Source organism: Zootermopsis nevadensis, unplaced genomic scaffold (assembly GCF_977971745.1).
Source record: "Zootermopsis nevadensis isolate Lab colony 2312 unplaced genomic scaffold, Znev_1.0 Znev_ptg000003l, whole genome shotgun sequence".
NCBI classification, from domain to species: domain Eukaryota; kingdom Metazoa; phylum Arthropoda; class Insecta; order Blattodea; family Termopsidae; genus Zootermopsis; species Zootermopsis nevadensis.
The window spans coordinates 12,534,013-12,548,062 of NW_028259135.1; the positions used below are offsets into that span (position 1 = coordinate 12,534,013).

General features: G+C 39.4%; 1 protein-coding gene across 4 annotated transcripts in view; it reads left to right on the forward strand.

Annotated features, from left to right (window-relative positions):
* Positions 1 to 14,050, forward strand: part of LOC110827175 (uncharacterized) — a 378,872-nt gene that overhangs the window by 50,371 nt on the left and 314,451 nt on the right. For all 4 annotated transcript variants that reach the window (XR_015537873.1, XR_015537876.1, XR_015537875.1 and 1 more), the window contains exon 2: positions 11,171 to 11,262. The gene's annotated coding sequence lies outside the window, so the exon portion shown is untranslated. The remainder of the gene's footprint in view (positions 1 to 11,170; positions 11,263 to 14,050) is intronic.

The following is a 14,050-nucleotide window of genomic DNA, read 5'->3' on the forward strand; positions in this document are numbered from 1 at the left end:
TGTTGCAACTTTAACATTCCTTTAAGTTAGTTTAGGAACTCAAAAGAGACAAGATGAAGGAACAAGACTGTCAGACTTCCATATCGCCACGTCATCAAAATTTTGGCTGGCAGTGGTAAGGAAGCTGTCGACTCAGCAGTTGGGCTGAGGGGAAATGACAGGGGACCGCGGTTTGTGGCCTCCCCTCCGCGTGCAGACGATGCAAGAGGAGTGTACAGTTTGATTACGTCCTTAGGAGGACGAAAGAGTCAGTGCTTACTGTTCACACTGTATTAAACAGAACGTAAAACGGAGACACCGTGAAGCAGAACCTAGAACCATGAAGGCCGGCACCTAGTTTGTTCGTTCGACTTGCTAGCACGTTTTCAAATCCAGCATGATTGTTCAGATGGTTTCGTGCATGTTTGTATTTCTCGCACGAGTTCAGATTTTAGTGCGAGTTATAACTTTGTTGAAGCGGGAGTGATGATTTTCTTTTTGTTTTCCATACGAATTTATGAATTTTTTTTATTCTTTATTACTGCCTGCAGCTGTACGTTTATATGAACAATATCTTTCAGTTATATTGATATATGCACCAGTATATTTGTCCAGTTTTTAAGATCAGATTCTCAGTAAAATAGTGTTCACATTTATATCCTCTATACCAGAGGTCCCCAACGCGGGCGCCCGCCAAGGCTTTTTTTGGGTGCCCGCGTTGATACAGAAAGAGGTTATACTGAATAATGAAGGCCGTTCAACCACGAACATTATAAAATCAAAGCGCAGATCTCAACTTAATGACGCCAATCTTGATGATTGTTTGCGATCAGCAACATCATCCTACACTCCCAAATTTGAAAAACTGGCCGATGAAATGCAGCGCCAAACATCACACTAACTTCCCACTTGAGTAATAATAAATGTACTTATAAAAGTACGTATTTCTGATTGCGTGGTTTCTTGTATCATCAAACGTCGTGTTGTTTTGTGTATTATTTCGTGTCCATATCTTATTTGTCCAGAGAAAAGAAAATTTGGCTTTGTTAATTGGCTGGTACCCACCACGATCTCATAAACTCTCAGATGTGCCCCTAGACACAAAACGGTTGGGGACCACTGCTCTAGACTGAAATAGATTTACAAAGAATCCACTGTCTTCGTTTAGTACTTCACTGGAAGGTCTCATTAACTGGCGTCTATTCTTTGACCCACTAAGTCTTACCACGTTTATAAAGTTTTTAATCGACTCATAAGCAGTCTTCCCACGTGCTGTTTCTCAATCACACATTGAATTGATCTCAAGTACTGAAGTACTGAAAACGTACCCTTTGTGCTCCGTCTCGGGTTCTACGTCTGCAACCCGCTTCTCGTACGATTTTCATTAGTCAGATAATTCGATGTACAGGCGAGAAAGTGCATCGTGTACGCGGAGTTTGAACCCAAAACTGACAAGTCTGTTTCCTTCTAAATGCTTTATTCCCGAGGAAATACTTTCGGTGCCCTCTGTAGTATGGCAGGTGCGTGCTCCTTGAAGCCGGCCTTCAACTTTGAAATAAAAGGCGAAACAACCAACGATATTAATTTATTGCTTATTAACATCTTGTCTCCTACTAAAATTTTGCACATATTTTATGTGTCTTAATGTATATGGAATATTACCATATATTGGTTTAAAATATCCTCATAGGTCACAGTTTCGCCCTGTTCCTTCCCTTGTGCGCGTTTCTTACCTTATTATTCTCGTATCTCCATGCTGCCTATTAATCAGCTGTCAAATACTTCCACCAGAATTTTAAGATAACGCAACTAGATTCAACACCGAAAATTGAGGTTCAGCCCAAGACACTTTAAAATTGTATGAAATATAACACGTGCGGAATTTATTACATTGTTAATGCATGATTTGTGATTGGACTTTGTGGATATATTTGAAGAATAAAATTAAGGGTGATGTGTGATTGTATATTACACCTAGAAGTAACTTTTCATGTCACTTGAATTTTGTAGTTTATGATGTGTTCAGTGAAATTTAATTTTACAAGACGTGAGTGCCATAGGATTTGCTTTCATGGTAGAATATAAAATCCAGAATAGCATATTTAGGCCATGGGCGAATACGGTATTTCATCCAGTGTATGCAAAATCTCAATGAAGGGTTTTATAAAGTATCTGGCTGTGTTTTGTAATGCAACCTGATTTTGTTGGAAGTCACTCATATGACCATTTGACAGAACAGACGGCAGTAATCTGTTGTTTGCAATACAGGTGAGGTGGTGTCGCAGTTCGTCTTCTGTTTGCAAAGTCGTATGGACGTTTAGGTAGATACCAACATTTCGAAGATCTGTCTGAATGGGTATGAATCTCGGTCTCTTGCCCAAAGGGAAAAATTACAGTTTGACGGTGTATGAGAACGGGGAAGTTGGGAGAATGTTTTGATTTCAGAGGGTGGAACAAAGACAGTGTTGGAAGAGACTGTACGACGAGGAACTTATTAATGTGTGGTTAGCCCAAATCGTATGGTGATCAGGTAAAGGAACAGGAGCTAGGTGGGACGTGTAGAATGCGTGGAAAATACGAGAAATTAATACAGAAGTCTAGTTGAAAAGCCTGCAAGCAAAGTCCCACTTAGATGCCTTTATGGAAGGATAGTATTTTAAAAATTACGGTAAAGAAGTTGGGACTATATCCATCTGACTTAGGTTAGGGTACAGTGATATGCTTTTGTGCATACGGTAATGAGTCTCCAAATCAGCTTGTAGTTCGTACTTCAGTTTTCTATGACTGCTAAATGCGTGTTTTGTGAGTCTGCCTCTGTTAAAATTAAATTTTCGTGGAATATTTTCTTCCATATTTAGATCTTTCATTTCGGATAAATGCAAGAAAAGTTTTTTTATTGTACGTGAATGGAATTGAACAGTTATTGAAGTTAATACAATTGAATGAGAGTTTTTGTTTGTCTATCGCCTGTATCCGTTTGCACTTTCTTCTGCCCGGAAAATGACTTCCAAATGACAATGAGTTTGTATGCAGCTCACATACAGTGTGTCTCACTATTTTGCTTCCCTGCAGGAATCTTTCTTTGTATCCTACAGCTTCATTAATAGTAAATATAGCTGCCCCCGTCTTATAGACAAGAATTTTGACCGCAGTCTGCTTTTCTTCACTATAGATTCCCTTTTCGAAAAATATAAACCTCCCTTTTTAAAAAATCCAGTTCCTCAAAAGGGGGGATGTAGAAACGAAGTATGAAAGTAGCTAGGAAAGTCGCTGTTGCTTTTTGCGTTTCATCTTCTCTTTTATCCTCACGTTCCGGTCTTCAAGAAATCCTTCAGAGCTCACTAAGGATTTTCTATCATTTCATGAAGACCTGTCTCTAAAGACGGGGTTGACTTATACATATGTGGTTTGAGGTCTTCTTCTTTGACAGTCTTCCCTCCGAAGTTTCGAAGAAAGAAACGGGCTGCGTTGAAGACTCTTTATAGGGGGTGGATATAATACATTGTGGGGGGTGGGGGTTGATATGACGTTGTGCTGACTCCTCATTCGTCACAGACAGAGGGCGTGCGGTGTGAGTTTCGTCTTTGTTCGTAGTTTCCAGTAATTCCTTTACGACACTAGTGAACTGTCCAGTTATCGTCTCCTTATTTTGAGACGTCTTTCCTTTCCCCATAAATATTTTTTATCCTATTCAGATGGAAATACTGCGAAGGCAAGCAGAGGCCCTACAGAATAATTTCTTTAGGCAATTTTGTGATACTCTAGGGCGAGTTAATGGTCTTTATGTGAGACGACGTACGTCCATAAGTGAAAATTAAGTCGGAAATTGTTGAATTTTCAGTTGCGTTTATAAATCGACGGGTTTTTCGAGGTTTGAACACAGGAGAAGGAATGAGCGTGCAGAGTTACACAAAGAATGCCATACATAACTAAGGAGGTATGCCTAAGTCCCATTAATTCTTCTTGAATTGCCCGCTCCTGTCAATTTCCTGTGCACTTCGCAGGATCTTTGTTGTCTCGTAGCAGCCTTACCTGGTATAGCCTGATTCATAACCAGGTGTTTCTAGTACTACGTCCCACCGCTAAATGAAATCTTCTGGCGCTGTATGCTGTGTCTCGGATTGAAGCCAGAAACATCAGTTTAGCATTTTAAAATATAAACATGCCGAGCACATAACCGGGTCCTTCTGTTGGTATTTGTGTGCCGATGATTTAGGTGGTAAGTTCGGCCACTGTACCTGCGGCCCGTGACCTGCTGGTGTACAAGGTCCCTCTGGACACGGAGTCGAAAATGTTGCAAATCGATATAAAATTAATTATAAGAATGATCTACATCTACTTTGAAATATAATGTCGAAAACATGCTTTCCGATCCTTTGACATAGATAATGTTACAATGTGTCTTGGACCTACATTGCACGATCCAGTGATAATGTTTTTGGCTGAGGCTTCTGTATTTTGTGAAATTAGCGCTTTCTCTCTGTCTTCATTTCCATCTTTCCATCCCCCTTTTTCATTTCTTTGCCATTCTAATGCTTTGTATCTTTGTTTAAAAAAATTCGTGCCTTTATACATCTGTTTTCAATTTAAAATAAAACCAGCTACAACATAGAACGGACGTGTTACTCTGTTTTGTATTATTACTCGTTATACCACCTGCTGTCTATTGTGTAAGGACAGTTGAATGAAACTGAATACCTCTCGCATGTACTACTGTGTTTGCTATTGAAGAAACTACCCGTTTCATTTTGCGTATGCGTGTTTTACATCAAACAGTCCTCCTCATTATATTTGCGTTTTCCCTACCTGCATGATAAAAGCTGACTTTCCCTATATCGTGAATTTTTTCGAAGATTTGTGTACATAAAAACAATACTGTCACAAGATTTGTAGTAAAAGAACACGGCCATTTCGTAGTACTAACGTTCAGCCTATTATAATAATAATAATAATTCAAATTCATTTATTTAAGTGCTTGACAACAGACAGATAAGGCCAATAACAGCCAATAATAATAATTTTAGTGTTGCTAGTTTGCGGGGGGGAGGGATTGTATCATATGCTAATTATGTGAAGTCGTCGGAGCCTACTCATTGGAAAGTATCCTGAAGTAAACTATTTTTTACACACTAGTCACTAAACATAACGTTTTAAAATTATGTAACGGACAAAGAAAATCATTATTACTCCTACACTTTCGTGTGTTTTCTAAATATTAGTTATTTTTAAAGTAACATTTTAGGTTCTTACGTCAGCGATTGTGAATATGATTATCTTCCGAGTTGTTTCGTTGTATAGTCTGGTAGGAGGTCACGACGTTTCAGAGACACTTGCATACTCCATCATCAGGGCGATGAGTCCTCATAGTAATATTAAACGTTCTTAAACTCCTATCAGATCTCACGGCGAAAGAACCCAAAGTAGCCATCTATATAGTTATTTGTAATTCAGTATTTGCTTTTTATGTTATTTTACAGTCCTGAATCAGTAGCTTATTTTAATTGTTTCTGAAGATACATCCTTCATTCGGCTGTGTAATAAATGAGCCAACATATTATTATTTAGTGTTCTGTCTGACGACAGGTCCATATGAACAGGATCCTTCCATCCTTTTCTCGGACTGGGACCTGTTCATATACGTTCTTGGCAGATGATCCAGAAGTTGCTTGCCATTGCCTTCTTCTGTGTGTGAATGGAGTAATTGTTGGGATGCCACGGAGGAAAACTCCGTGTTGCCTAGACCACGGCCTTGCCCAACACAAGTTATAAATTCGGGCACCGCCGGGAATCGAACCCGAGACCCCAGGATTACAAGGCCAGCGTTCTAACCGCTAGACCATCTTATCTTATTATTTATTTAGTGTTGTGTCTGACGACAGGTCCATATGAACAGGATCCTTCCATCCTTTTCTCGGACTGGGACCTGTTCATATACGTTCTTGGCAGATGATCCAGAAGTGGTTTGCCATTGCCTTCTTCTGTGTGAATGGAGTAATTGTTGGGATGCCACGGAGGAAAACTCCGTGTTGCCTAGACCACGGCCTTGCCCAACACAAGTTATAAATTCGGGCACCGCCGGGAATCGAACCCGAGACCCCAGGATTACAACCGCTAGACCACCGTGGCGGTTAGCCAGCATAATGAATGTAAATAGAAATAAAACCTCATCCCAGAATATTGCGTAAAATCATTCATTTTTTACTGATATTTATTCTCACTGGCCCAAAATTACTACACCCCATACACTTTCTGCTGCAAACCTAGCTGCTCATTTTACTAACAGTTCTCATGTTAATTGGCATATTAATTAGTATACATATAAATCTACGCCGTTCTATCAACAGTATCGTCCAAGTTGATGTTAGTAAGTCGGAATCGAATTACGACCTATTCTGGCTACTAACCAGACTGTTAGCTATATAACAGTACGTCCGTATAATTTAATGAGGTCTTGATTACACAGTGGTAGACAATAGACCACCAAGTTTCGTGACGTAATAATGCGAATTGTGGAGGTTCCCAAGGTGGTAATATTTTGACCAGGTTTAATCTGCCCTGTACTTAATAACGGTGTAAACTCGGAGCCAAGTGTAACACCTCTTCAATAATCATATTCAAGTGCAACTTGGCAACTCCATTCTCAGAGGGCTAATTATTATTTTGAGAGAAGTGGGGGTAAACCACCCCTTACTACATCCTCGTCCTACATGTTTAAGACCGCTCTGCCTACCCTTTCTTCCCAACTGTATGGACTAACGTCCCTTGAGATGTAAGTAAGTGGTTCAGTCTAAACGCCATAATGACTGTTAAGGACGTAAGTGGCTGAAGAGACTCTGGTGCAGAGTGAAGAGGCATTAGGTAAACCCTAAATCCGAATTAGGTATTAAAGGTAGGCCTTCAGACGGATTTGACTCTTTCAAGCCCAGAGGTAACTATGTGTACCACCTGCTTTAACAGTCAGTAAATCTGCATTTTGTTGGTTTTCGTATGATTCTCAGAGTTATTATTATTCAGTGTTCTGTCTTACGACAGGTCCATTGCTCTGCCCAAAAAGAGCTCTCCAGTTGTCCCTATTCTCGGCTTCTCGCTTTAATTCCTGGAACGTCATCTTCTTTCCTTGTTTAAGGTCGTCGGTTAGCTGTATCAATCTTCTTCCTAGTCCTCTCTTTCCTTCAACCTGGCCTTCGGTGATATCACTCAGTAATCCATTCCTTCTCATAATATGTCCCAGCCAGTTAGCTTTCCTTCGTGTAATCGCCTGCAGAATGTTTCTTTGCTCGTTGACTCTCCTCAATACTTCTTCGTTGGTCACTCTCCAACACCACATTTCAAAACTCTCCAGGTATTATTCTCAGAGTAAAGGACAATTATTTCCTTAAACAGAATTAACCAGTTGAGCTTTGTAATGACGAAGTGCTGTGTTTTCTTTGTGATGCGGACTGAATTATTAAATATTATTTAGACGAGCTTCGGTTTTAAAGAGCCGGTCCTAGTGAAGTCAGTAAAGCTTTCGTAGATAATCACTTGTGCCGTTCTTCCTCTGAATGCCAAGGTAGCAGCAAATCCGTTTCCCTATTGTTATGTACGAGCTCTAGAGCTTAATTCTAACTTCAGGGCACACGGTGCTGTTTACAAGAGGAATGCTTCGCTCTCATATGGCTGTTAAATTATTGGGCTCTGTGCGAATGCAGCAGTGTTAATATATTACTTATTATGAAATTTTGTGGTACTATAAAACGCACATTACTAGGTAAATGTAAATAAAAAAACTAATATTCTGAAGGGTAGCAACCACCCCTGTGCTTTTGAAGGCAACCTAAAGAAAGGAAGAGATTAGTTTGTTAAGAGAGGCTACAGAATAAATATTGGCGGGTAATTAACTCGACGAAGATGTGAGAGTAGAAGGATAAAACGTTATAAGAATAAGTGACTAGAACTTTTGTCTCTAAACACTGAAATTGCTGTGCAGGTGTAAACCAAAATGTGAAAGTGTGGTGCCGGAGAAGTCCGAAGAAAATATGGATGGAAATGTTGTAATCCTTGTAATCTAAACGGGGCAAAGCCCTGGACATCATTGATTTTATTTTGTATCTCTGCTATTTTTGGTACAATAATATCGACCCAATTTTTCTTCGTGTGATACATTGGAATTTTATATAACGAGGCTCTCAACGTCCTTATTCTATAGGACCGTGTTAAAGGTAACAAAAATTCAAATGATTCGTTGGATATTTATGAACTACTAACGAGATTACCTTTACATTTATTTCTTACTTGTATGGTTTTTACAGCGGTAAATGTTTATTTTTACTTCCAAGGTAAAATTAAGCTGAGTTAACATGAAATGTCTTGAATACTAAATCACAGTTTTTGTTGATAGTAAAGCGCGTGGCTTGCTGCTAAGAAAATTATCGCCTTATATAATTACTTCAAACTTTATAGACGACTACTTTTAATCTGATCTTTAAACACAGTACTGAACTTTAGAATAAGAAGCAGTTGGTGAGAACTTGAAAATAATATTTGTAAGCCACTTCTCGAATAAATTAACCTGAACTCTTGAGCCAATAATGATTAGCTTCATAAACCTTTTCCTCCCCAAAGACTCATTTTTATCGGTGCTACAAACCGCGTTACACGCCAACATATTTTCTGAAACGGTCTGTTTCAAAACAAATTTTTACCGCTTGATCCAGTGTATTATTTATTGTTCATCTAACGACACTTTCAGCAGATCTCATTATATAGCATAGAATTATAGTAAGTAAAGTAAAGTTTGTCCCACTATACGCCATGTAGGCGTTTGGGGTGAGTGGAGGTATAGCTCCTCTCTTCCTTGACCCCAGCACTAGATGGGGTGAGTGTCAGCATCACGCCCCGGCCGGCTTTACCCCCGGGAAAGGACCCCGGTACCCATTGTATAGGAGGCTGGGTGGGCCCCAGAGCCGGTCTGGACGCAGAGGCTAGAGGAAAAATCCTCTGCCCCCGTCGGGGATCGAACCCCGGTCGTCCAGCCCGTAGCTAGTCACTATACTGACTGAGCTATTATAGTAGTTAATTTAATTTAATTTTTAATTCTGAAACAGTAGGAGCTTAATCTGAGGTATTATCCCAGTATTTGTGTAGGTGGTTTGAGGAAAATCACGTAAACGAAGTAAAGAAATCAATGTTCTTAACCTGCGTGTTTGTAGAGACGTTTTCTTGTGTGTCAGAAGAAATGAAAATTTCCAATCTGATGTAGTCACTTAGGAAAAGCTGTTGATTTCTTCGGAAGACGAGACGTTCTCCTACATTCAAATCCTTATCAGGCACTTTAGGGATAAGGAAAAGAAAAAAGTTAAAATAACACTGATTTTTCTCTTTTTCAACTACTAGTCAGAGCTTTTGCTGCGATATATAAAGTTAAGTAAAACAGCACCAGTAATTATAATTTAATCCTCTTAAAATGAATGAAGAAAATTTTGGAGATCCCAAGAAGCAAATGAAATGAAGCTTATATTTTAAAACAATTACAAAGAACGGAACACGCTGAAAGGCGCTGTTTCGAGGACAATAGAACTATTCGTCTTCGTTCATTCATCTTTAGAATAAAGTTTATTTAAAAGAAATTGACGGCGAAATTTTCGAAATTCTTCTTAACCATTTAAAATACATTAGTAACTATACCACCTGCTTTAACAGTTGGTAACATTGCAGTTTGCCCACTGACTCAGTTTATGAGTTTCTTATTTATTTATTTTATTTAGTGTTCTGTCTGACGACAGGTCCATATGAGCAGGATCCTTCCATCCTTTTCTCGGACTGGGTCCTGTTCATATACGTTCTTGGCAGATGATCCAGAAGTGGTTTGCCATTGCCTTCTTCTGTGTGTGAATGGAGTAATTGTTGGGATGCCACGGAGAAACCGGGGAAGCCCCCGGAGGAAAACTCCGTGTTGCCTAGACCACGGCTTTGCCCAACACAAGTTATAAATTCGGGCATCGCCGGGAATCGAACCCTTTCCTTTGGGGTAGGAAGTGAATCTTTCAATGTTGTTTAGATTAACTTCGTTTGTCAAAGAATTAAAGTAGTTATGTCCCATTCATCAGTGGATATGTAGACCTTGTACGTAACGGTATTTCCTTTAAAGAAGAGAAAAATAACGCCCGGGCTAAGTCAGTGATTCAAGGCAAGTCTCTTGTAAGAGCGTGTGAATGGGCTAGAACATCAAATTGACTTCATTTGAAATATGAACTGGTGAATGAGAGAGTGTACAGTTCAGTCAGCACAAAAAGGAAAGAGCGTAACTTCAAGACGTTGTTGAAGCAGCTCGTCACTGAAATGTAAAGCTTTGGAAAAGCAAATGGTAGGCAAGGGTAGATATTTGGAGTCTGTTCTCAGAGAAACTCTGAGTGATATTCTGATGATGATTGGGGCTGCGAGGTCAAACAGAGCAGATGCCCCTCATAGCAGTGGAGAATTTTTTGTATGTGTTTACTATTTTTTCTTCAGGAAACATTGTGAACAAACTAAGGCGGGTGAGTTGAGCGGTCCATAAAATAACTCAGAAATGCATAAAGAATGTTTGTTCGAAAGCCTCACGTGAACAGAGAACTTTGTATTTCTAGGCTTAAATAGAAGGATAACATTAATATAAATCTTAGTAGAAGTTGGTATGAGGGTGTGGATGGCGTTCATCGGACTCATGATAAGGGTCTAATGGCGGACTGTGAAGACGGTAATGAACCTCCACATTAAAATAACAATCGAAGAATTTCTTTAACAGCCTAGAAGTTATCAGTTTCTGAAGATACTGTAAACACCCTGCCTTATAGGGTTAATTTGTAAAAATGTGTTTTTTCAGTGGGGAGTGCGATTATGGTCAGTTTCGTTTTTGAACTTTTTAAGACATAACTTCTCAGAGTCGATGATTTGGTGGTGTTGGAAGTCGCATGTGGCTGAAGATGAAGTTTGGTCACCACTGGACAAAGGACTGAGTTTAAGATAAGGACATAGGGTTATATATAAGGGGGTTAGAAAACTAAGTGGTTGGAAGTGAAACGTAAAAGTATGCGGGTGGAATGGCAACAAGGGGAAGAGATTAATCCGAAAATTGAGTGAGAAGTTTGTTAGTTAAGAAAACTAAAACGGGCATCGATAAAAAGAGTGCGAGATAAGAACTCGTTTTAAACTTTTTCTCTCCTTCCTACAGGGCAGAAAAGGCGGGAGAAGGCAAGAAAGCGAAGTGGCTCCAACACAAGCAGAGACGAGAGATTCAGTCGACTGCAGATCTGCAGAAGTTGTGTAAGTAAAGTTAAAGTCGCCATTAATAAAGTAATTACGTTTCAGGGTATTGAAATTGGAACTGGAATGGTATTGAAGCAAGTTTAGAGAAACGCGGAATAATTTTCATCTTATTAAATTACATAAAAGATACAAAATGTTGCAGCATAATGGTAGTTTGCTTTGTTTCAGTGACGTCATTGTCCGTCTTTTATAGTAATATTATTTGCTGAATTTTTAAAGTACTTAATTGCTACTAGGCCTGTGCTGAGGATTGTAAAATTGTAAACGAATACGTATTCTAGTAAATTTTCTCCGCCTCATCGACCCCAACCTCCGAACCTCATAGTCACATTTTCGTAATCCCGAAAGCTAATTCTTCTCTTTCACTCATTATCTTCCGTTATCATGAAGCAGACTGTGGCGCTGTGCGTCGTCACGTGGCCTGCGGAAACGGTGTACCAATTTTCATCCAATGCGACAATCCAGAAGCATCCTTAAAGCACGTTCATTAAATCGCACAATGAACTTAGTCATCCAACCTTCCTTTTTATTTTCTCTACTTCTGTTTCTTTCTTCAATCTCTTCCTGGACTTTTCTGTTATATTACGTCGAAGCTGGAGTGCTTCAAGTCTGCACGCAGCCAGAAATTACGAGGGGGAACCCCCCCCCCCCCGCTCTGAGCTCATTAGTTTAGGTATCACAAGCTCGCAGTACTTGCGAATTGTAAAGTCAGTAGGGATGAGGCATCCATGCCGGCTGTTAACAAGATTCTGATACGTTAAACAGCAATAATCTCATAAATTTTTAAACTTTTAAACTTTGTAGCAAAATAACTAGTAACACACTCCTAACAAATATGACGTTTCTACCATTTGTTACATGGGAAGAATGAATTTAGCATCAACGTGATAGCAAGTGTAATCAAGGAAAACAGTCGTGTGTGGATTTTGTCGCAATACTAGATGCTTGGTCCATCACATCCTCCTTACTATAATCAGTCTTGTAAAATTGTTTTAAAATATAAATTACGAAAATTATTATTTCCTAGGTTCAAATATTTTCCTCAGCATTTTGTTCTTAAATGCTCTTAATCTATGTTATTTCCTGAAGGTGAGAAACGAAGTTTCACAATAATATAGAAGACTGGGAAATATGTAGTCGTTTGGTTTTTAGATTTAGAATCATATCGTGCGATTTATATATCGCGCGTCGCCTACTTCAGTATGCATTTCTGCAGTGTGCGTCGCTTTGAATAGACGATGGTATCGGAACCAATCGCAATCCTAACTTTCTGTACAAAGAAGCAGTTCAAGGTTTCTGCCTGACTGATACGCGTCTCATAATATGGCGTCTGCGTTTACTTCACTTCAGAATAAGCATCGTCTCGTCTCCTATCTACAAGCGCAAAAATTAAAACAAAAACTCTATGTGAGATTTCAGTCTCACTGCGGCGAGTATGAAGATGGCTGGATCTTATGGTCTGGTAGAAGCTTACCGACGTTTCAAAGGCGCTTTTTACTTCCATCATCAGGGTGATTGTACGAATAAAATGACCGTCACATTAGTCCATTATCTACTAATGTGTTATATAAGCGGTACGGATAGCCGACAAGGGGTAATATTCTACTGTTAGAGTTGTGCATAGGGCTGTTTGTAATTCACCTTAGAATAGTTACATATTTGTATGAAACAAATATACCGCCACGGTGGTCTAGCGGTTAGAACGCTGGCCTTGTAATCCTGGGGGTCTCGGGTTCGATTTCCGGCGGTGCCCAAATTTATAACTTGTGTTGGGCAAGGCCGTGGTCTAGGCAACACGGAGTTTTCCTCCGTGGCATCCCGACAATTACTCCATTCACACACAGAAGAAGGCAATGGCAAACCACTTCTGGATCATCTGCCAAGAACGTATATGAACAGGTCCCAGTCCGAGAAAAGGATGGAAGGATCCTGTTCATATGGACCTGTCGTCAGACAGAACACTAAATAAAATAATAAAAAAAATGAAACAAAATGTATAAAGGTGTAGCAAGATCTAGAAATTTAACACGCTCTTTCAAACGACTACCTTTTGCGAGCCACGTGTTTACCCCACCATAAAAAGTGAGGTGCATGTAGTCCGTAAGAAGAAGAGGAATTGCATATATAACTTTACTGCGAATATCTCTTAGAAAGTGTTATGGACAAGAGGGGTTGCTGAATAAAATTCGGAAGGAAGATGGTTGTCTTCTGGGTTGTTGCCTGATGATGGTGGTAGCAAGGACTTCTGAAACGTCGGCAAACTTTTGCCAGACTACACCGCGCAACAACCCAGAAGACCGCCATCTTTAAACTTATCGCCATGAAAACCTCAGATCCTACAAAATTGTAACAAATCTTGAGGAAGTAAGTTTGCAGTTTAAACCTTTTTAGAATTGTGACCAATTCCAGGATGTGGTTGTAGCGCTGTTTAACCTTCAGGTTTCTTTACGGTTGTTAGAAAATTGTTTAGTAAAATTGGTTAGTTAGTTAGTTAACTAATTAATTAGTTTGTTCTCCCTTCATAGGAGGTCGCTGTATTAATCTTCAGTATTTTTTCTGCACTGTAAGTCAGTACTAAGTGAAGTATCCCATTGGAGATATTCGATTGATAGAAAACTAATTGCTTTGGCGATGTAAGTCGATCACTCTTTTTCTAACCCTCTCGTTTCCTTTCCTTGCTTTTCAATAAGTCTCATTCTTCACTCACTACGCCACATTTAAGCTCTCTCTTTCCGTATTTGGCTTCGTGACAATTCGTAAATTAATGTTATCGAACTAACACAAG